Source organism: Aquarana catesbeiana, linkage group LG02 (genome assembly GCF_042186555.1).
Source record: "Aquarana catesbeiana isolate 2022-GZ linkage group LG02, ASM4218655v1, whole genome shotgun sequence".
NCBI lineage: Eukaryota > Metazoa > Chordata > Amphibia > Anura > Ranidae > Aquarana > Aquarana catesbeiana.
The window spans coordinates 755,716,085-755,740,019 of record NC_133325.1 but is presented as its reverse complement, the minus strand read 5'-3'; the positions used below and the strand labels follow the sequence as shown (position 1 = coordinate 755,740,019).

The following is a 23,935-nucleotide window of genomic DNA, read 5'->3' as shown; positions in this document are numbered from 1 at the left end:
TTAAAGAGAAAACGGATGTACATACATATCGAATATTTTTTAATAAATCCAAGGTGCAAGAGCTGTAAATCTTTTATTGCCTCTTTCATTTATACACTATATGGTAAGGATGGGATGCCGGCTTGGTGCAAACCCAAGTTTGGACCACATTTTGCTTGTTCAGAGACTGCCCCCCAGTGGCAGTGGGAAGTAAAACATTTAGCCGCGGTATTACTTACACTCCTAAACATGACAGCTTCCTGCTCAGGCTGGTTGTTAGGAAGCTGCCAGCATCAGGATCAGCCAAACATCACTGAACTATGTATGTAAGGATGGATTGACATTGCGGATGTTTACTTTTTTGTGTGTGACTGAGTAGGGGTACTATGTCCCCACCCCTTAACCTCTGTACACACGGGCCGAATGTCAGGAGGCATCGGCCGGTTGAAAACAAACCGGCACTGACACCAATGGTGGGGCACTATTCCTCCCACTGAAACCAATGATGGGGCACTATTCCTCCCACTGACACTAATGATGGAGCTCTATTTCTCCCACTGAAACCAATGATGGGGCTCTATTTCTCCCACTGACACTAATGATGGGGCACTATTTCTCCCACTGATACCAATGATGGGGCACTAATCCCCCCGCTGACACCAATGATGGGGCACAATTCCTCCCAATGACACCAATAATGGGGCACTATTCCTCCCACTGACACCAATGGTGGGGCACTATTCCTCCCACTGACACTAATGATGGGGCTCTATTTCTCCCACTGACACCAATGATGGGGCACTATTTCTCCCACTGATACCAATGATAGGGCACTATTCCCCCCACTGACACTAATGATGGGGCACTATTCCTCCCACTGACACCAATGATGGGGCACTATTCCTCCCACTGACACTAATGACGGGGCACTATTCCTCCCACTGACACCAATGATGGGGCACTATTCCTCCCACTGACACTAATGATGGGGCACTATTCCTCCCACTGACACCAATGATGGGGCACTATTCCTCCCACTGATATAATTGATGGGGCATTATTCCTCTCACTGACACCAATGATGGGGCACTATTCCTCCCACTGATACCAATGATGGGGCACTATTTCTCCCATTGACACCAATGATGGGACACTATTCCTCCCACTGATACCAATGATGTGGCACTATTCCTCTCATTAATACCAATGATGGGGCACTATTCCTTCTACTGACATTAATGATAGGCACTTTTTCTTTCATTGATACCAATGGTTGGGCACTATTTCTCCCACAGACACCAACAATGGGGCGCTATTCCTTCCACTGACACCAATAATGGGGCGCTATTCCTAACAACCATTGTTGGCGTCAGTGGGAGGACTAGTGCCCCGTTGTTGGTATCGGTGGAATTCATTGTGCCCCATCATTGGTGTTAGTGGGAGGAATAGTGCCCCATCATTGGTGTTAGTGGGAGGAATAGTGCCCCATCATTGGGATCAGTGGGAGTAATAGTGCCCCAAGGGCTTGATAAAGACATGCAAAGGGTGGCATCCAGCTCTTGGGCCATGGTTTGTAGACCGCTGCTATAGAGGGTCCCTTCAATGACAGTTCCGAGTCTTGCCGGGGGTTGCTGACATCACATCCAAGATGGCGGTACCCAGCAGCAGTCTCGGGGCTTTTGGATGTCTACACAAGGAAGGATTTTACAGATAAATAACATACATAAAATGCACTAATCCATATATAATCTTATGGGAAGGTTGTTGTGTAAATGAATGGTCTGGTGACAGGGCCTCTTTTAGTGGATAAAGCTGCCCGGGTGATACATTGGAGCACAGCCGTGTGATAACAATATGGATATACAATCCATCGCTTTTCATTCCATGTGACAAGCCAATTCTGCTGGAGCGGATCCACAACAAACACAGAACAGGTCTGAGCGGCCGGGAACAAGTGACCTTCACTGAAGGTGGCAGAGATAAATCCAGCGGCATTGTGCGCCGCAATTTACTACTCACAGGAGGCTTCTTGGGAACCGCACGTTCCCTCATTTATATCCAATTGTCTGGGCAACAGTAAATTTCAGCGTGTCAGGAAGCCGAGGGCCGCTTGGTAACTTTCCACACCAACCCTCGCCAAAATGTCACAAGGGAGCACCCGCCCGGCACCCCACAGGGCACCGCACACTTGCCCCGATCATCCAGGTGACGGATGAGTGCGGATCATGGGAAAACGAATCTGAAATATCGGAGGCCTCCTGGGAAAAGCAGCGAATGTCCCAGAGGAACGCGTTATAATTACATAGAATCATAAAAGAGCGACGGTAAAAAAAACAAAGCGATCCACTTAATCTGCGGCCTTTTTTGTGCTTTTAATGTTAAACTTTTTGTGCAGATTGATGTTTGTTCCAATCATGTTTAACCACTTACCTACCGGGCACTTTTACCCCCTTCCTGCCCAGGCCAATTTTCAGCTTTCAGCGCTGTCGCACTTTGAATGACAATTGCGCGGTCATGCAACACTGTACACAAATGACATTTTTATCATTTTTTTCTTTTGGTGGTATTTAATCGCCACTGGATTTTTCATTTTTTTTTTTTTTTTTAAATCAGAAGAAATTTTATTTAGATTTCCACACAGCCATATACAAGTCATACAAAACATTGATATAACAGTGAGTACAGCATACATCATGTGATCTCTCTCAAAGCCATCAAAAGGTTAACAATATCTGAATACCACCTCACAGATTTTTCATTTTTTGCTAAACAAACGAAAAAGGAGCAAACATTTTGAAAAAAAAAAAAAGTTTTTCTTTATTTCTGTTATAAAATTTTGCAAATAAGCAATTTTTCTCTGATGGGCACTGATGAGGCAGAACTGATGGGCACTGATAAGCTGCACTGCTAGGCACTAATGAGGCTGCACTGATGGGCACTGATGTACACTGATAAGCTGCATTGTTGGGCACTGATAAGCTGCTCTGATGGGCACTGATGAGGCTGCACTGATGTACACTGATAAGCTGCACTGTTGGGCACTGATGAGGCTGCACTGATGGGCACTGATGACTCGGCACTGATGTACACTGATAACCGACATTTGTTTACTTGTGATGACCTGTGATTGGACACAGCTGATCACATGGTAAAAGACCGTTGTGATTGGCCCTTTACCTCGATCTGTGGTCAGCTGTTTCCTAAGGACACAGCAATCGCAGAGCGTGCCCAAGGGGGGAGGTGTTCTGGGAAGATGTCATAGGCGCCCTCCCAGAACTGGACAACCACACTGTAGTCATCTTTGGGCTGTAGTGCAGTCGGCAAGTGGTTAAAGTGACACTAAACTCTGGTTTAAAAAAAAAAGTCCACTATCCATGGTCCCGCTGTATGTAGGAATGTGGCCACCCTCTTTTGCTCACTCCCGATATGGACTATAGACTGTGGGATGTGTAGTGTGTGTAAAGTAAAACATATGTGCACTGTTCATTCCAAACAAAGGGAAGAGAGGGGGGGGGGAGGGAAGAGAGGGGGGGAAAGGGAAGAGAGGGGGGGGAAAGGGAAGAGAGGGGGGAAAGGGAAGAGAGGGGGGGGAAAGGGAAGAGAGGGGGGGGAAAGGGAAGGTTTGGGAGTTCATTGGGAATGTTAGAAGCAGGTAGAAAAACACAGTAAGAAACAATTTCTAGAAGTAGATTAGAGGAGCGTTAAGTGGTGGATGTGTAGGGATTTTCTTTGGAGAATACCAGTCACCCTCCCTCTATTAAGGCAGAGCTGTCAGAAAACCAGGGAAATGTGCCAATAAGGTATATTCCAATCTGCATACTTTGCTGCACCTGCCACATAAAAATATAAAGTGGTGCATATATATATATATATATATATATATATATATATATATATATATATATATATATATATAAAAAATCACATAGCTGTTTGAAAATCAAAACTGAATGTAAATTTGTTCTGTGTGAATGGGGTAAAATTGAATCAGGTTATATTATGAGCACATTGAACTGATGAAACTGAAAAGTACAGCATTATGGCCACTAGATGGCGCTGAAGTGGTCATAATGTGGTATATTCCATATTCCGGACCAATGATGGGCGTTTAATATTGCATCCACTCACACCAATGAGGGGGGGTTATTATTGCATTCACTGACATTAATGCCAGTGGTTATTATTACATTCACTGACACCCATCATGGAGGGTCATTACTGCAACCACTGACACCAATGATGGGGTGAAGGATAGGGGGGGGGGTAATTATAACACCCGCAGACGCCAATGATGGGGGGTTATTATTGCAACACCAATCACCAATGATGGGGTGGGGAGGGGGGGTAATTTTTGTGCCCACTGACACCAATCCTGGAGGTTATTATTATATCCACTGACACCAATTGGGGGGGGGGCTAATATTGCATCCACTGACAACACAGATGGGGGGTTATTATTACATTCACGGACACCAATGGGGGGGGGGTTGATATTGCATCCACTGACACCAAAGATGGGGGTTACAGTAATATTACATCCACTGACACCAATGCTGGGGGTTATTATTACATCCACTGACACCAATTATGGGGGGGGTTTAATATTGCATCCACTGACACCAAAGATGGGGGTTACAGAAATATTACATCCACTGACACCAATGCTGGGGATTATCATTACATTCACTGACACCAATGCTGGGGTTATTATTACATTCACTGACACCAATGCTGGGGATTATTGTACTTCTACTTCAGTGTGCATTGCGATACAATGCAAAAAATGCAGCAGGACTGAAATCTTTGGGCTTTGTGGTGCGTTATAGTCCATTGATTCTAAATGGGCTGCCTAACTTGAAGTAATCCACCTAAGTACAGTCCTCTGGAAGTGTCTAGGGCCGCACTTGATTACCTCTATAATTTTCAAGTTCACCATCACTGGATAAAGCACACAGTAAAGCAGGTTCAGTGGCCGGTGTTTCATCAGATTAGGTGACCCGTCAGATTTTGTAGCAGAAATGACCTTTCCGTCACGGCCATCTTGCTACACCCCACACTTGTCCACAGTATAGATACAGTGAGAAGGCAGCAAGCGGACATCTTGTTACACCCACCGGAGTCTTGCATTTCACACTTATTTTTCAAAGCTGAAAGCTGAAAATTGGTCTGGGTAGGAGGGGGATTTAACTGCCCAGTAAGCAGGTGGTTAAAATTCAACATCTAAACAGTCACACGGATTTTTAAATACTCTATTTCACTAAAAAAAAAGCTCAGTTTACTGTTAAAAATAAATGTGAAATGCAAGACTCCGGTGGGTGTAACAAGATGTTCGCTTGCCGCCTTCTCACTGTATCCTTACTGCGGCCGAGTGCGGGGTGTAGCAAGATGGCGGCGACTGAACGTCACTTCTTTTACAAAATCTGATGGGTCACCTAATCTGACAAAACACCAGATCTATGACACCAAATAGACTGGTGTCATAGAAGAACTCCATTCAGGATAAAAATCTGTCCCAGAAAACATACAGTACATAACTTTTTCTATAATGATTTTTTTGTTGCATTGTGAGCTGATGTAGTGGTTTACTTCTTTATTAAAATATAGCAGGTTGGGGGAGGGGGGGTCACACTTTTGCAGTGCATGAACACAAAGTGGGTTGACATGCGTTACTTTGTGTGTTAACATGCATTCTATCAGGGTAGCCTGATGCATAATACATAAAAATCCAAATAGTAGATACTGGCCAGAGTATCCATGTATCTGTGGCAATTACTGGTAGCGATCCCTACATGTTTCGACAAACGTTGGCTTCTTCAGGGGGTATATGTAATTGCCAATAATCGACATGTATCGTCCAGTATCTACTATTTGGATATTTTATGTATTATGCACCCATAATTGCTTTGTTTAATACTTTTTATGTAGTAAACATATTTTTATATTATAAATAAAACTGTTTTCTATATTGTGTTGGGCACCGCCATAATCCCAAATCCAAACCTTATATTTAATCCCTTATTATTTTTATTTCTTTCAAACACTCTTCCTGTTAGTGATCAGCTCTAAAACAGTAGCGGAGCAACAGTGATGATGACGAGGATGGAGCACTGAAATACTTTACAAGTCCTCATAAGTAATTCCTGGCAGGTCACTATATGCAGCAACAGTATCAATTATTAGACAAGCGCCACCTTTTATTATTACAAAGCAGCTCTTCACCTAAGCGGAGACGATATTATCAGTAGACATGTGAGGTTCGTTTTGTTACAAATTAAAATTCGGACACATTTTTCGTTATTCGGAAATTCAGATGTATCCGAATTTCCAAATTACAATAGTAATGTATTTAAACGAATCCGAAACAATGAATGAAAATTTCGGACGAAATTCAAATTCGAATAGTTTTCAAATAAAATTTTGCATAGTTTTCGAATTAAATTTGAATTTCCAAAGAGAATAAAATAGAAAAGCAAATAAAGAAATAGGATAGAAAAGAATATAATAGAATATAATAGAAAATACAGGAATAACAGAATAAAAAATAAAAGATAGAATAGAAAAAAAAAGGGACAAAATAGAAAATAAAAGAATAGAGTAAAAAAGAATAAAATAGAATAGAAAATAATAGAATACAATAGAAAAGAACAGAATAAAATAGAATAGAAAATAAAGGAATAGAATAAAAAATAGAACAGAATAGAATATAATAAAATAGAAAGAATATAACCATCTTCTGAAATTTTAAATTCAAATACAATAGAAAAGAATAGAATAGAATAAACAACAGAAAATAATAGAATAAAATAGAAAGAATATAACAACATACCCATTTTTCCGAAATTCGAATTTCGAATAGAATAAATTTAAATTTTGAATAGAATAAATTAGAATTTTAATAGAATAGAAAAGAATATAATAGAAAAGAACAGAATAGAAAATAAAAAAATAGAATAGAAAAAAACAATAGAATAGAATGGAATAGAAAGAATAAAACCATCTTCCAAAATTCTAAGAAAAGAATAAATTCGATTTTTAATGGAATTCGATTCAAATGCAATTTGATTCAAATGGAATTTCAATAAACCAAACAAATTCCGAAAAAAACTTAAACAAATTAAACAAATTTACCTAAACAATTTTATGTTATTCTGCACATGTCTAATTATCAGTCAGTGATTACTCAGACTGTACATTGTAACTTGTCAGACATTGGTTCGCACACCCAGGAACTGCACAGGCATCAGGATTTACATGATTGTATTATCTCTGAGCCAGTATCTCAGCCCAGGAAGTAGATGCTGAGCCTGGATGATACCTGAATAAAGATGGTGCTTTCCTTCTGGGGAAAAAAAAAAAACAGATACCGGCATTATTGGGGAAGAACTGTGATCTCTGGTGATAAATACTTACATGTTACTTAATACGGGCAAAAAAAAAAATTATATATTTCTAATAGGTCCACTCTAAGCACCGCTGTTGCACGTCGCTGACGTACTTCAGACTAGAAAAGTCGGTTATGCAGCGTAGAGGCGTCAGCAGAGGAAATGCTGTGTTACTCGTCTGCCACCTTGTGGTACTTTTTGATATTTCCTCTAAGGTCACTTTTAAAGGAAACTTTTGCTACAAGAAATGTATAAATTGCTGCTCCTGAAAATTCTACACCCCATTATCTCAGTACCAATCCCAACAGTTATATCTTTGCAGACTTATGGAAGATTTCTATTTACTTTCACTTCATTTGTGTGAGCCCGACACTTTACCTGGAGGGTCAGAGGTCACATGAAGTCTGATTGCTGAAGACGATGGTAGGTGTGTGGTCAGGTTGTTAGCAGGCCAGCAACCTTCTAATGTCATGTGATCTTGCAATGGCAAGTCTTCTGTTTTGTATCTTGGTATGTTCCTTTACAGCAGGGGTCTCCAAACTTTTAAAACAAAGGGACAGTTTACTTAAAAGTTTAGAGGGACCAGGCTGTGAATAATGCCCCGTTATTGGTGTCAGTGGGAGGAATAGTGCCCCATCATTGGTGTCAGTGGGAGGAATAGTGCCCCATCATTGGTGTCAGAGGGAGGAATAGTGCCCCATCATTGGGGTCAGTGGGAGGAATAGTGCCCCATCATTGGTGTCAGTGGAAGGAATAGTGTCCCATCATCGGTGTCAGAGGGAGGATTAGTGCCCCATCATTGGTGTCTGTGGGAGGAATAATGCCCCATCATTGGTGTCCATGGGAGGAATAGTGCCCCATCATTGGTGTCTGTGGGAGGAATAATGCCCCATCATTGGTGTCCATGGGAGGTATAGTGCCCCATCATTGGTGTCCGTGGGAGGAATAATGCCCCATCATTGGTGTCCATGGGAGGTATAGTGCCCCATCATTGTTGTCCGTGGGAAGAATAGAACCCCATCATTGGTGTCATTGGGAGAAATAGAACCCCATCATTGGTGTCATTGGTAGAAATAGAACCCCATCATTGGTATCATTGGGAGGAATACAGAGTGGCTAGTATAAATACAAGCTGACAAACTTTGTTTGCAGCAGACTGAGAGGATGAGCTCACAGTGCCTCTCCTCACTTCTTGTCAGAGGCACTGAGCTCAATGGACAGCTTGGAGTCTTGGACCAATGGTAAAGCACCATTTGCCCCAGCTGTCCAATAAAAATGCTGCTGTGGAGGCACGCCTCTCACTGCAGTGTCATAGAAGGGGGCATGTTTTAAAAGACACATGCTCCCTTACAGCCCAACCCTCTAAAGGCGGAATTCCACCCAAAAATGTAACTTCCGCTTTAAGGGAGGTGACCACCTGACATGCCACATTTGGCATGTCATTTTTTTGGGGGGCGGAGCCGGTACCCCCACTTCCTCCCGGCACCTCTCCCCCCTCCCTCTCGGCAATCATGTGGGACACGTCACAGGTCCCAGATGATTGCCCGGCCAGCCTCGGCGGCGTGGCACAGCTCACACAGTTACAATTCCAGCACTGCAGAGAGGAGGGGGACTTCGGTCCCCCCCCCCCCCCGCTTCGCTGGACCCTGGGACCCTGTTAAAAAACAGCAGCTGCAGTATTTGTAGCTGCTGACTTTTAATTTTTTTTTTAAGCAGAACTCCGCTTTAACTACAAGGAAATAACATGTGTTTATTTGTATAAGATTTACCCACAATCCCATGTTTTTCTCACACAGTTAAGAGGGAGAATGAGAATCTGCTGCTGTTGAAAAGGTACAAGATAAATCATATATTATTATTCTATATGTTATAAGATAATAATTTATTATTTATCTATTTACTGTGAAATGACTGGTTGGAAGTTATCATTTCAAACTTCAGTAATTTGTCCGTTAAGCCACCTGCTTGAGTACAGATTTTGAAAATACAGTAAATTACCTTAAAAACAATATATGATAATTATTTGTATATTACTTATGGTAATTAACCCCTTGCCACCCAGGCCAATTCTGACACTTCTCTCCTACATGTAATAATCATCATTTTTTTGCTAGTAAACTACGCAGAACCCCCAAACATTATATATATTGTTTTAGCAGACACCCTAGGGAATAAAATGGTGGGCGTTACAACTTTTTGTGTTATACGGTATTTGCACAGCAATTTTTCAAACACTTTTTTTGGGGGGAAAAAAACTGTTTCATGAATATAAAAAAACCCACTAAAGATAACCCGATTTTTTTGTATAATGTGAAAGATGGTGTTACGCTGAGTAAATAGATACCTAACACGTCACGCTTTAAAATTGCGCACACTTGTGGTATGGTGCCAAACTTCAGTATTTAAACATCTCCATAGGCGACACTGTAAAAATGTTTACAGGTTACATGTTTAGAGTTACAGAGGAGGTCTGGTGCTAGAATTATTGCTCTCGCTCTAACGTTTGTGGTGTATGTAACCTGTGTGTATCTGGCTCTGATACCAGCCAGTGCCCCCCCCAGCCACTCACCTCACCGCACGTCCCTGAAATTCATGCCACATTTTTCACATATTTATTTGTAAAGAAAATTTAAAACCATTTATCATTTTCCTTCCACTTCACAATTATGTGCCACTTTGTGTTGGTCTATCACATGAAATCCCAATAAAATATATTTATATTTTTGGTTGTAACATGACAAAATGTGGAAAATTTCAAGGGGTATGAATACTTTTTCAAGGCACTGTACGTGTGTGTGTATATATATATATATATATATATATATATATATATATATATATATATATATATATATATATATATATCCAAAAGTATTGGGACACCTGCCTTTACACGCACATGAACTTTAATGGCATCCCAGTCTTAGTCCGTAGGGTTCAATATTGAGTTGGCCCGCCCTTCGCAGCTATAACAGCTTCAACTCTTCTGGAAAGGCTGTCCACAAGGTTTAGGAGTGTGTCTATGGGAATGTTTGACCATTCTTCCAGAAGATCATTTGTGATGTCAGGCACTGATGTTGGACGAGAAGGCCTGGCTTGCAGTCTCCGCTCTAATTCAGTCCAAAGGTGTTCTATTGGGTTGAGGTCAGGACTCTGTGCAGGCCAGTCAAGTTCCTCCACCCCAAACTCGCTCATCCATGTCTTTATGGACCTCGCTTTGTGCACTGGTCCAAATCATTTGGTGGAGGGGGGATTATGGTGGGGGGTTGTTTTTCAGGGGTTGGACTTGGCCCCTTAGTTCCAGAGAAGGGAACTCTTAAGGCATCATACTGAGACATTTTGGACAATTTCATGCTCCCAACTTTGTGGGAACAGTTTGGTGATGGCCCCTTCCTGTTTCAACATGACTGCACACCAGAAACTAACTGCACTCCTGTGATCCACAGCAGAAGTACAAGCAAACAAGCTTTGGCTGGACTTCTTTGGCTTTGGCTGTATTTCTTTAACATTTAAGGCAATCAAGGGGTTAAATGTGGGCCTAACAATTTGTAATGTGTGTATTATGTGCTGCTGTTATTAACAGATCTTTGTTTCTTATCCCTTTGCAGGGATAAGAAACAGAGAGATTGTTCCCTCTGTACAGAGCCCTGTGTTGATTGTCAACACAGAGCTCTGGGCGGTAATTGGACACAACTGATCAGCAGGTCCCGGCCATGAATTCATGGCTGGGACTTGCTGCCAGACTCCCACCGTGTACAATCACAGTGGGTGATAGCGAGGGGTGCGCATGCGCGCCCCAAACCCGGAAGCAGGCAGCGACATGTACATAAATCATATGCAATCATTTCAATTAGATATCACAAAATTGCAACATTTAGCCGTTGCAAAAAGGGATTTTCCCATTCCTGACACACCTGTGGCATCAAATGAATTGCAAATTGCTAATTTGTCATGCTAGTAAAAATGGCGCAATTTGTTCAATTTTATGTCACGTCTCTGGTATGAGTGACATACACTGTATTGTCAAAAGTATTAGGACACCGGCCTTTACACAAACATGAATGACATACCAGTCTTAGTCTGTAGGGTTCAATATTGAGTTGGCCCACCCTTTGCAGCTATAACAGCTTCAACTCTTCTGGGAAGGCTTTCCACAAGGTTTAGGAGTGTGTCTATGGGAATGTTTGACCATTCTTCCAGAAGCACATTTGTGAGGTCAGGCACTGATGTTGGACGAGAAGGCCTGGCTTCAATTCATCCCAAAGGTGTTCTATTGGGTTGAGGTCAGGACTCTGTGCAGGCCAGTCAAGTTCCTCCACCCCAAACTCGCTCATCCATGTCTTTATGGACCTTGCTTTGTGCACTGGTGTGCAGTCATGTTGGAACAAGAAGGGGCCATCCCCAAACTGTTCCCACAAAGTTGGGAGCATGGAATTGTCCCAAATGTCTTGGTATGCTGACGCCTTAAGAGTTCCCTTCACTGGAACTAAGGGGCCAAGCCCCGCCTCTGAAAAACAACCCCACACCAGTGGCGGCTGGTGCTCAATATTTTGGGGGGTGCAAACTAACACCACCCGCCCCCCTCACTGGAGACGGACAGCAGCGACCCCCCCCCCCCCAATTGGAGATAAACGTGAATGCAGCATTCAGATGCCTTACCTTAGGAGGCAGGGAGAAGGAAGGGCTGGGGGCGCTCTGACCGATTCTCCCAGCCGGACTTCAAAGACATTGTCTGTCTGATGGGGCGAGTCCCTGCTGATGCAGCACACAGAGAGACATTCTCCAACCGGCCGAACAGAAAGTGTGTCCTGAGACCCAATGGGGTCTCAGGACCCGCTTCCTGATTGGCAGGGAGGAGAGTCAGGAAGACAATAGTGAATATTCATTTGCTATTGTCACACAAGTGGGTGGGCTCGGGGCGCATTGCCCACCCTTTTTTGAAGCCAATTAGAGACAATGTGCTTCAAAAAAAGAGCATGAAATTGTCCAAAATATCTTGGTATGCTGACGTCTTAGGATTCCCTCCACTGGAACTAAGAGGCCAACAAAAAAAAACAACCCCACACCATAATCCCCCCTCCACCAAATGATTTGGATCAGTGCACAAAGCAAGGTCTATAAAGAGTACTATTGACAAAGAAAAAAGAAAATGCTCCTGCGCACAAGTGGGTACCGGACAAGTAATGTATAGCCACAGGCCTTGCTGCCCTCAAGGATGGGGAATCCTAACAAACAACGAGAAAAAAGAGAGAAAGGGAGCACCAGCCTTGTGCTTTATCCTTTGGATGTGAATTTATTAAAAACACGATAAAAAGAAATGACTTACAAACAGTTGTAGAAGATCTCATACTATAACCAAACTTCAATTGACAGCATGCAGTCTAAGATCAGCGGAGTGCGACTGCTGTGCTCTGAGGAAGAGGGATGTTCCCCTCGAAACGCGTCAGCAAGCAGTGATCGCTGTGAGTTCCTCTGTGACCTCTGGTGGGCTCCACTGATCTTAGACTGCATGCTGTCAACTGAAGTTTGGTTATAGTATGAGATCTTCTACAACTGTTTGTAAGTCATTTCTTTTTATCATGTTTTTATTAAATTCACATCCAAAGGATAACGCACAAGGCTGGTGCGCCCTTTCTCTCTTTTTTCTCAAGGTCCATAAAGACATGGATGAGCAAGTTTGGGGTGGAGGAACTTGACTGGCCTGCACAGAGTCCTGACCTCAACATGATAGAACACCTTTTGGGGTGAATTAGAGTGTAGACAGCGAGCCAGGCCTTCTCGTCCAACATCAGTGCCTGACCACACAAATGCGCTTCTGGAAGAATGATCAAACATTCCCATAGACACACTCCTAAACCTTGTGGACGGCCTTCCCAGAAGAGTTGAAGCTGTTATAGCTGCAAAGGGTGGGCCAACTCAATACTGAACCCTACGGACTAAGACTAAGTTCATGTGCATGTAAAGGCAGGCGTCCCAATACTTTTGACAATATAGTGTATATGTCCATCAGCAGAATATCGGACAAAGGTGAACGTGGTAAGGGTGCGTTCCCCGGCAGCACGTAGTCGGCAGTTGAGTCCATATAGCTTACGCTCATTAATGGGTTAATCGTCCACAAACACGGGAGATTAGCCCCCCAGCGGGGCTTGTGTTCAATAGATTAGTGTCACAAGTGTAGAGACTTCTAGTTCAATTCTATCAAGTCTTTATCTTATTTTCGGTCGGGTCTAAGAAAATATTTACCGCTATTCCTAATCCTTACTTAATAACCCGGTGGGAGCGAAGCCAAACATTCACTATAGATACAAAACCCCGATATCCTTTTTAATTTCTTAAGAGGAATTATGAACATAAGAAGGGTCCTTTGTTTCCCGGGCCGGCAGCAGAGGGGGACATAAAGTGGTATTTTAATCGCTCGGTTTCAACGCTTTCCAACTTTCATTTAGAATATATCATTTTTAATTCAGCCAAAATTGCTGACACATTATTATTATTATTTTATTTTTTTTTCATTGGTGATGATCTGAATAAATGGAAATCGAAGCTGACAATCCATGTTAGTCCTAAGCAGAGCTCCCGCCTGTATCCTCGGCTATGGCGAGCATTTTCCGTCTGTTTCCACAATCACGCTTTAGTTTGCTAAAGCACTGTGTGTCATAAAAAATGTCATGAAATAAAATATTTGATTTCACCTATTTATCTTTTTCATCTAGTGCTGGTGATCTCCTGCAGCCTCTTTGTAGTCACTTCTCACCTACATCATGCCAGGGATAGCAGCGTGGCATTTCTCAGGGCAGATTTTGCAATGTGACAATGGCGGACCATACCTATGTAATGTGCATGTTCGGGAACTTTGAAAATCGCAATTCCGAAACCAGTGGCGGGCTCGTGCATTGTGGGCGCAGGGCGCCGCCCCCCCCCCCCATCCCTGCTGTCGCCTCCCTATCCCTTTCAGGACGCCGGACGCATGGACTCCTATGGCGGGGGCAGGAGGGGGTGTATTTTTTTTTTGAAGCACCTGATTAGAGCCAGAGGCTCTAATAGGCTTCAAAAAAGGGTGGGTTTAGGGTGCAGAGAGTGCGCCCTGATCCCACCCAATTGTGTGACCATAGAGAATGAATATTCGCTATTTTCACACCGCATTGCCTCCCCACCAATCTGGAGGCAGGTCAGTGAGACCTGTTTCTTGATTGGCCAAAGCGCCAGGCGTCCCTATTGGATGCTCAGCACTTTGGCGGAAGTGGGACAGAGTGGAGGAAGCTGAAAACAGGAGAGGAGATGCCGGAGAAGAGGATATCTTATCAAGGTAAGCGCTGGCGATGCATCCATAAGGGGGGGGGGGTTGTAAGCGGGCCGGGGAGTCCCGCAATCCATCCGCGCGCGCGGGGGGGTGTGTGAGCGGGGTGGCAGCCGACACTGGCAGCATATGATGGGCACCCTGGCAGCATTTGATGGGCACACTGGCAGCATTTGATGGGCACACTGGCAGCATTTGATGGGCACACTGGCAGCATATGATGGGCACACTGGCAGCATTTGATGGGCACACTGGCAGCATATGATGGGCACACTGGCAGCATATGATGGGCACACTGGCAGCATTTGATGGGCACACTGGCAGCGTTTGATGGGCACACTGGCAGCATCTGATGGGCACACTGGCAGCGTCTGATGGGCCCAGTGGCAGCATTTGGTGGCACAGTGGCAGAGTTTGATGGCACAGTGGCAGTGTTTAATGGGCACAGTGGCAGCGTTTGATGGGCACAGTGGCAGCGTTTGATGGACACACTGGCAGCATATGATGGGCACACTGGCAGCATTTGATGGGCACACTGGCAGCATTTGATGGGCACATTGGCAGCATATGATGGGCACACTGGCAGCATTTGATGGGCACATTGGCAGCATATGATGGGCACACTGGCAGCATTTGATGGGCACACTGGCAGCATATGATGGGCCCACTGGCAGCCTTTGATGGCACAGTGGCAGAGTTTAGTGACAGTGTTTAATGGGCACAGTGGCAGCATTTCATGGGCACAGTGGCTGTAATTGGTGATTTTTTTTTTAAAAATTCTTGCGCCCCCCCCCCCCCCCAAAAAAAAAAAAATTGTTCAGCACCAGCCACCACTGCTGGATACACACTATACAATCATCTTTACATTTTTTTTCCTTTAGATTTACCAAAACCGTATAATATGAGGCGAAACCTAAGCACTTTCAATTTGTATGCAATCAGGCAGGTCCTTGCATTACATGGTTGAAGGTAAATCTAAAGGAAATTGAACAGCAAAAGTTGTATAGTGTGTATCCAGCTTAAGAATGAGGATGGAGTGGGGGGCATAGTGGAATTCCAGAAAGGGATGCACTGATACCAATATTGGTATCAGTGCCGATACCAAGCATTTGCACAAGTATCGGTACTCATGCAAATGCTCCTGATACCGAAACTGATACTTAGCTGTGTGATGTGTGTCAAAACAAAAAAAAAAATTGGCGCAAATCACACGGCAAAGAATCTCATGTGATTTGAACAGGAATGCGGTGCGATTCCTCTCCGAATCACATATGATTTCTCCCACTGCTCCTGTGTGTGTGTATAGAAAGGGAAACGCGCCATCTAGTGGGAGGTCTATTAAAAATATTAGAACTCACAGTACATGTCTGGCTAAATGCGAAATCTACGTAGGTGTCCCGGTCCTGCCGATGATAGCAAATCACGGGCACTGGAGGTGCTCACAGAGCTGGAGGAGATGTAGAGGCGGTCTGCCCCCCAAGCTGACATCACTTCCGCCCTATACCAACGAGGTCCCCGAACTTCTCCTCCAGCCCTGTGAGCACCACCAGCGGCCGTGATTTGCTATCATCAGCGGGACCGGGACACCTATGTAGATTTTGCTTTTGACCAGATATGTACTGTGAGTTCTCACATTTTTAATAAACTGCCCACTAGATGGCGCTTTTCCGTTTCTATACACACACACACAGGAGCAATGGGGGAAATCGCATGTGATTCAGACAGGAATCACACTGCCTTCCTGTTCAAATCACATGAGATTCTTTGCAGTGTGATTTGTGACAATCTTTTTTTGTATTGACACAAATCGCACCACAATGTATCAGTACTTGTATCGGCAACTACTTGACGGAAAGTATCGGTACCCCCCCCCCCAGATAAAAAAACGGTATCAGTGCAGCCCTAATTCCAGAGATGTAAATTATTTCAGGAAAGGCCCAGCAACCAGTACAGCATTTGCAAAAATTGAACAAGTAGGTCCGGATGGCCGCACTCCAATGAAAACGATTTCTTTATTGTTATAATAAATCCAGGCAGCAAGGATAAAACCACTATTATAACAATAAAGAAATTGTTTTCATTGGAGTGCGGCCATCCGGACCTTTTTGTTCAATTTTTGCATATGGTTGCATATTGAGCTGCACCCACGCCTGGAGAGGGGAGAGATCATTAGGAAGTGGACACCTGGAGCCGGTTCTTCTTTTTGAACCAGTACGGCATTGCCTGGTCATTTCTGACAAGTTCTCAGGTATGGTAATATGTTTTCAAAAGGTCCCTTGTAATCTCCAACTGGAAGCCTGTGTGAGAGGGTGACAACGCAGGGGTACAGTTGGGAGACCAGGACAGAGTGTTGTCACCCCATAACAGGAAGTGCCTGAGCAAAGAGCTTTATGTAGGATCAACAGGTCATATTTTAACATAGGCTGCAGGTTTGAAAATATTGGAAATTACCTTTGAAACTATATTAAGGGATTCGTTCACTTTGAAAAAAAAAAAAAAAATTAAAAGGTGAAGTAACACTGTACACCCTCTCCACCGGGGCAGGAGGGTCTCCATGGGTGATGATGAGCTGTCATGCAGCCAGTGCAGCAGTCCGGGGAATTTAACTCCACCCTCTTCTTTCTGGAGGGATTCTGGGACGGATCAGAGTAATTCTCTGTGCTGGAGCTGACCAATTAGAATCCGTCTGATACATCCTGGAAGCCTTGCAGAAAGATGACAGAGAAGAGGGTCATCATTGTATACAGGGCATGTGTAGTATGTTCAGTCCTTCTGCCCTGCTCCCCCCCTCCCAGTACTCAGCAGTTCGGCTGTGATTAATCAAAGCTGCATTGCTGTACACAGAGAGGGTGGCAGCTTTACCTGTCAAAAAAAAGCAGTCTGACCATGTTTATAAATATCACTTCTTCAGATGCTACAGAAAGATACAATGTAACATGTTTTTATTTTTGTATCATTCTGTTAATTCATCTGCAGATCAAAGGAATGAACTTCAATCCGGTGTCAGGCAACCTGACAAGTAAAAAAAGTGTTTTATTATTATGATTTTTTTTTTTTTTTTAATAAAATGTTTTTTCTGTTTAACCCCTTATTAACCCTTAGTTTACTCTAATCAGCGCTAACCACTTGCCGACCGCTGCACGCCAATATACGTCGGCACAATGGCAGCAGTGGGCAATTGGGCGTACTTGTACATCCCCTTTAATTGGCGTGACTCAATGTCCGCTGGTCTCCTGGCGATCGTGTCACCGAGCCCCAGAATAGTAAGATGCCTATGTAAACAAGGCACTTCCCCGTTCTGCCTTGTGACATGACAAAGATCTACTGCTCCCTGTCATCGGGAACAGTGATCACTGTCATGTGACTGAAAGCTCACCCCCCCTTCACAGTTAGAATCACTCCCTAAGAGCCCATTCACACCCGTGCATTTTGTAGCTTGAAGCCTGAGGCTACAAAACGCTTGAGGGGAAAAAATCCATTATTCTCTATGGAGATGGTTCACATCTCCACTCCAAAATGCCTGAAGCCCTACACCTGAAGCACAAACAAGTTCTGGACCATTTTTTGTAGCGCGAATCGGGCAGATTTGGGCGTTTTTGGAGCAGGAAGCAGATGACAAAATCTAACAACATAGCAACAAAGGATGAAACAGATGATCATTTTTCCTATTGGCTAATAAAAAAAAATGCCAAAGCTCAAAAACGCCGGACAACGCTGCATGGAAACGTGCAAATATGCCCGAAAAAACACACAACAAAACGCCAGAAGAAACGCTCAAAAATGCTACGCTCAGGTGTGAATGCAGCCTGAGACACACTTAACCCCTTCATCAACCCCTTGTGTTAAACCCCTTCCCTGCCAGTGTCATTTACACAGTAATCAATGCATTTTTATAGCACTGATCGCTTTATAAATGACAATGGTCCCAAAAGTGTGTCAAAAGCATCCAATGTGTCCGCCATAATGTCGCGGTCACGATAAAAATCGCAGATCGCCGCAATTACTAATAAAAAAATAATAATAATAAAAATGCCATAAATCTATCCCCTATTTTGTAGACGCTATAACTTTTGCGCAAACCAATCAATATACACGTATTGCAATTTTTGTTTACCAAAAATATGTAGAAGAATACGTATCGGCCTAAACTGAGGAAAACATTTTTTTAATTTATATTTTTGGGGGATATTTATTATAGCAAAAAGTAAAAATATTGTGTTTTTTTCAAAATTGTCTCTCTTTTTTTGTTTATAGCGCAAAAAATAAAAAACGCAGAGGTGATCAAATACCACCAAGAAAGGTCTGTTTGTGGGAAAAAAAAGGACATAAATTTTGCTTGGGTGCAACATCGCACGACCGCGCAATTGTCAGCTAAAGCAACACAGTGCCGAATCGTAAAAAGTGCTCTGGTCAGGAAGGGGGTAAAATCTTCCGGGGCTGAAGCGGCTAATTAACTCCTTATTCTCCTTATCCATTTAAAGGGGTTGTAAAGGTAAAATTTTTTTTTTTTAAAAATAACAAACATGTTATACTTACCTTCACTGTGCAGCTCGTTCTGCACAGAGTGGCCCCGAACCTGCTCTTCTGGGGTCCCTCGGCGGCTGTTTCAGCTCCTCCCCGCAAGCATTAACCACCTTAATGCGAGCTCCTTCGCATGGTGGTTAGTGCTTGCGGGCGCGCTCCCGTGATACAGCCGGCGGCTATAGCCGCTCACTGTATCACTCGGCCCCGCCCCCCAGCACGCCGCGTCATTGGATGTGATTGACAGCAGCGCGAGCCAATGGCTGCGCTGCTTCCAATCCATCCACTGTAGCCAATCAGCGGCCAGGGTGAGCGGAGGAATAGATGTCGGGAACGCGAAGCTGACTTTCGAGGCGTCAGGTAAGTAAAACGGGGGGGCTGGGGGCGGCGGTATTGTCAGAAGTTTTTTCACCTTAATGCATAGAATGCATTAAGGTGAAAAAATTTTTACCTTTACAACCCCTTTAATTATTATTTTCCTGTTGATTTTTTTTCCTTTCTATTTTTATTACCTATTAATATTCAAACTTTTTTGTTTGCTTGTTTTGTTAATATTTTTAAACATTTAACATATATTTACATGTTTCACATTCAAAAAGCTCAAAACTGAAAAAAAACAAACACTTTAATTTATTCATAAATAACTTTGTAATACTTTGTACCATGCACCAAAAGATAAAGTAGGCGCTATTTAACTACATAAACCATTAACTTATATATATCTGTATCTAGGTGATTTAAATCTTAAAGAAGAACTGCAGTCCGCTCACATAATTTGTAATAAAATCATCTTTGCCATTCTGAAGCTTCCCTCCAACCACTTTGCATATTAGTTTATATATACTGTGATTCTGTACTTGCCAAATATGCTGCAGAAATCTCCCTTCACTGAGTCTGGCTGCAGCCATTTTAACTGTGGGCAGCTGAAGCTGCTGCCTGTTCACTTCCTGGATTTACACAGACACACAGAGGCACACCTCCAGCTCTGCAGCTCTCATTGGCCCTATTATGACTCATCCCCCCTCCCTTCCTGGCAAACTCTCACGAGAGTGAAAGAGAGAGCTGTGCATGATGTCATAAGCCTAGGCTTTTTACCAGACAAGAAACCGGATGTGGGCTGTATAAGGTATTTACTGGCAGAAAAAAATGTTTTACTATCCAAAGTTAAAACAACAAGGGCAGAAGATTTAATAGATGGAAAAATGAAAAAAATGACTAAAGTTCCGCTTTAAACACCCTGCAATTAACAAAAACAATTATACTGTGCAGTAAATTGTGGTACATTGTGTTAATCCAAAAAAGAAAAAAAAACTATAGATATTATATATAAAAATCATGCAATAAACATATAATGTCATATATATATTTATATATATGTCATAGTATAAAAAATAATTTGTGCTGCAAAAGAAGAAATATATAAATATAAAGTCCTTCTCAAACTATATCTATATCAAAATCTGTGTCTTTGCACATTCCTCCCATCCACCGTGCAGCTTTAGTACAGAATTCAAACACAATTCCAAGGAAAAGGTGCTCCCCCACCAGTGATGCTAATGCGCACTCACCAGATCCCTAAGGCACGCTGGACCCCAATGCATGCCAAAATCAGCCAGCATGGAACTCCAGATTTAGCTTTTCTTCATCTCCCAGATGTTCTCTACCCTCAGCGGGATATACACCAATCATCCAGAAAGAAAATGACAGGGTAATCGTGCAACACAGTTTTATTAAAAATTCCACCCCGTTTGTCTCACCAAATCCCGGCATGCGTTCCACTTTTAAACGGATGTGACATCACCTGCGGTCCATGGTATTGTCAACAGCGATGCAACCTCTATGCATTTCGCTGTATAGCATCATCAGGAACTCCGCAGGATTTAAAAAATTTTTTTTTTATTGTTGTTTTACCTTTACTGCCGCTTTAAGTAATGACGAAAGTTGTCACCGAACAAAACAGGTCCATAGCAAATTTGAAAAATTGCTCTGGTCCATAGGGGGGTGAACAGCTGTGAGAGGCGAAGTTAAACTGACATTTTTAACCTGTACTGGTTATGTATGTCGGACATTTCACACTAGATGATAAAGTATATGTAACCTCCAATCACAAAAATTCCATATAAGCTTTAACATGTTCATTTAAAGTGGAGGTCCACCCTGAAAAAAAAAATTGCATAAAAAAAAATACCTAAAAAAATGGAGGAAAAAAAAAATGTAACTTACGTGAAATGGCTGTTGCTAGGCAGTCTTCCTAATCTGCCTCTTCCTACGCCGCGGTGATCTTCAGTCTTCTCCTCCCCAGGTTGTCTTCTGGGGAATGGGGTGCAGTGTGTTATGGGAACATTCACAAAAGCGCTGCGCGACTCGCGCATGCGCAGTAGGAAACAGGCAGTGAAAGCCGTAAGGCTCCACTGCCTGTTTCCCTTAGTGAGGATGGCGGTGCCAGGACCCGAGAGCCGAGGGACGGGTCGGGCGGCCGACATTGCGGGCACCCAGGACAGGTAAGTGTGCTTATTTAAAGTCAGCAGCTACAGTGTTTGTAGTTGCTGACTTTTAATTTTTTTTTTCCCGGCCGGAATCCCGCTTTAAATGTGAAGGTCAGATTCAGCATTCTTAACTACTTAAGGATCGAGCCTCTTTTTGAGATTTGTTGTTTACAAGTTAAAAACTGTTTTTTTTTGCTAGAAGATTACTTAGAACCCCCAAACATTATATATTTTTTTTCTAACACCCTAGAGAAAATAATGGCGATCATTGCAATACTTTGTCACACCGTATTTGTGCAGCGGTCTTACAAGCGCACTTTTTTTGGAAAAAATACAATTTTTGAATGAAAAAATAAGACAACAGTAAAGTTAGTCCAATTTTTTTTTATATTGTGAAAGATAATGTCATGCCGAGTAAATTGATACCCAACATGTCACGCTTCAAAATTGCGCCCGCTCGTGGAATGGCGACATACTTTTACCCTTAAAAATCTCCATAGGCAACGTTTAAAAAATTCTACAGGTTGCATGTTTTGAGTGACCGAGGAGGTCTAGGGCTAGAATTATTGCTCTCGCTCTACCGATTGTGGCGATACCTCACACGTGTGGTTTGAACACCGTTTTCATATGCGGGCGTTACTCACGTATACGTTCACTTCTGCACACGAACTCGGTGGGATGGGGCGCGTTTAAATTTTTAAATTTTTTTTCTTATTTATTTTACCTTTTATTTGTTATTTTTACACTATTTTTTTTTTTTTAAAAATGTGTCACTTTTATTCCTATTACAAGGAATGTAAACATCCCTTGTAATAGAAAAAAAGCATGACAGGACCTCCTAAATATGAGATCTGGGGTCAAAAAGACCTCAGATCTCATATTTACACTAAAATGCAATAATAAAAAAAAATAAATAAAAAATGGCCCTTTAAAAGCTATGGGCATGAGTGACCTTTTTTTACGTCGCTTCCGCCCTGCAATGGTATGGAGATGGGTGGGGCCCATCTTCCCCTCACTCGTCTCCATGCCACTGACGTGAAAGGATCCGATCGACTCCGCCACTGCTGACGGCTCAGGTAATCGGCAGAGGGCACCGGAGCGCAGCAGGGGCGGGGCCCACTCCCGCCGCCGAAAAAAGTGATCTTGCGGGAAATCTGCCACAGAGACCACTATTATCGGAAAGCGGACCGCCAGCCGAAGAAGAGGATACCGGGGTTATGGCAGCTAGCTGCTGCCATGACAACGATATTCCTCTTCAAACTTAGGACGTATATCGGTGCGCGGCGGTCCGTAAGTGGTTAAAATGGTAGATCTCATAAAAATAATATTTGGTGATCCTTACAAATAAAGGCTTTGTTCAGGCACATCCTATTATTGGGTGACAGTGCTCGGTCCCCATTTCCTAATTGCACATCTAAGTTGTCACCCTATCACACAGGTTACTGATGGGTACTGCAAGTGACTTTTTCAATACTCATTACACAGACATAGTCCATCGTTGTCACCACCAGGGAACCCACCCTGAGAAAGGCCATATAGCCATCACTGGAGAGCATGTAGACAGGGAGAAGCTCTAAGAGGCTGCAAGAGATGAGCAGCACTGAGATGTGACAAAGGATGAAAAAAAGGTGAAAATTAGTATTTTATTTTTCAAAAATGACAAATGATTATAAGGCCTCATTCACACTTGTGAATGGGGCTGTTGGCAATTACATTTTGGAGACCAATGAGGGTCTCCTGGCAATTAGCTGCATACGGGAGCCCCATTGAAAGCAATGGGAGGATGACAGCTTCCGGGGCTAATCATTGAGCGATTACCTGGAAATGATTAGCCCTGGAAGAAGTTTGTGATTATTTGCAGATAAGGACTGCTTGAGCGTTGACATGAAAGCATTCATGATTAGCTGCGGGAGCTGTCAGTCTCTCTTGGTTTTTCTTTTATGGGGCTAGTACCCGCAGCTAATTACTGGGAACCTCTACTGGGTCTCCTGAATGTAATTGTTAACAGCCCCATTCGCAAGTGTGAACAGGGCCTAACGTACGGTGTTCTAGCACGTTTGGATAGGTTCTACATCCACCGGATTTTAACAAATCAGTCTAACATCAAGATTCAAGCCAGAAAATGTTAGTATTGTATCCAAAATGACACCAATTCACCAATATTTATTTTTGTAACCGTTTTATTTTTGAAGTTGGAAGTTCCCCACTCTGTAATGATTTCATTTTGCCAAACCCGGCTTGGAGTTTGTATCTCCATTGCTGGTGGTGGT

At 43.0% G+C, this 23,935-nt stretch overlaps 1 protein-coding gene across 1 annotated transcript in view; it reads right to left on the bottom strand.

Moving 5' to 3' along the window:
* Positions 1–23,935, bottom strand: part of CLIC6 (chloride intracellular channel 6) — an 89,321-nt gene that overhangs the window by 16,607 nt on the left and 48,779 nt on the right. The window lies entirely within an intron of this gene.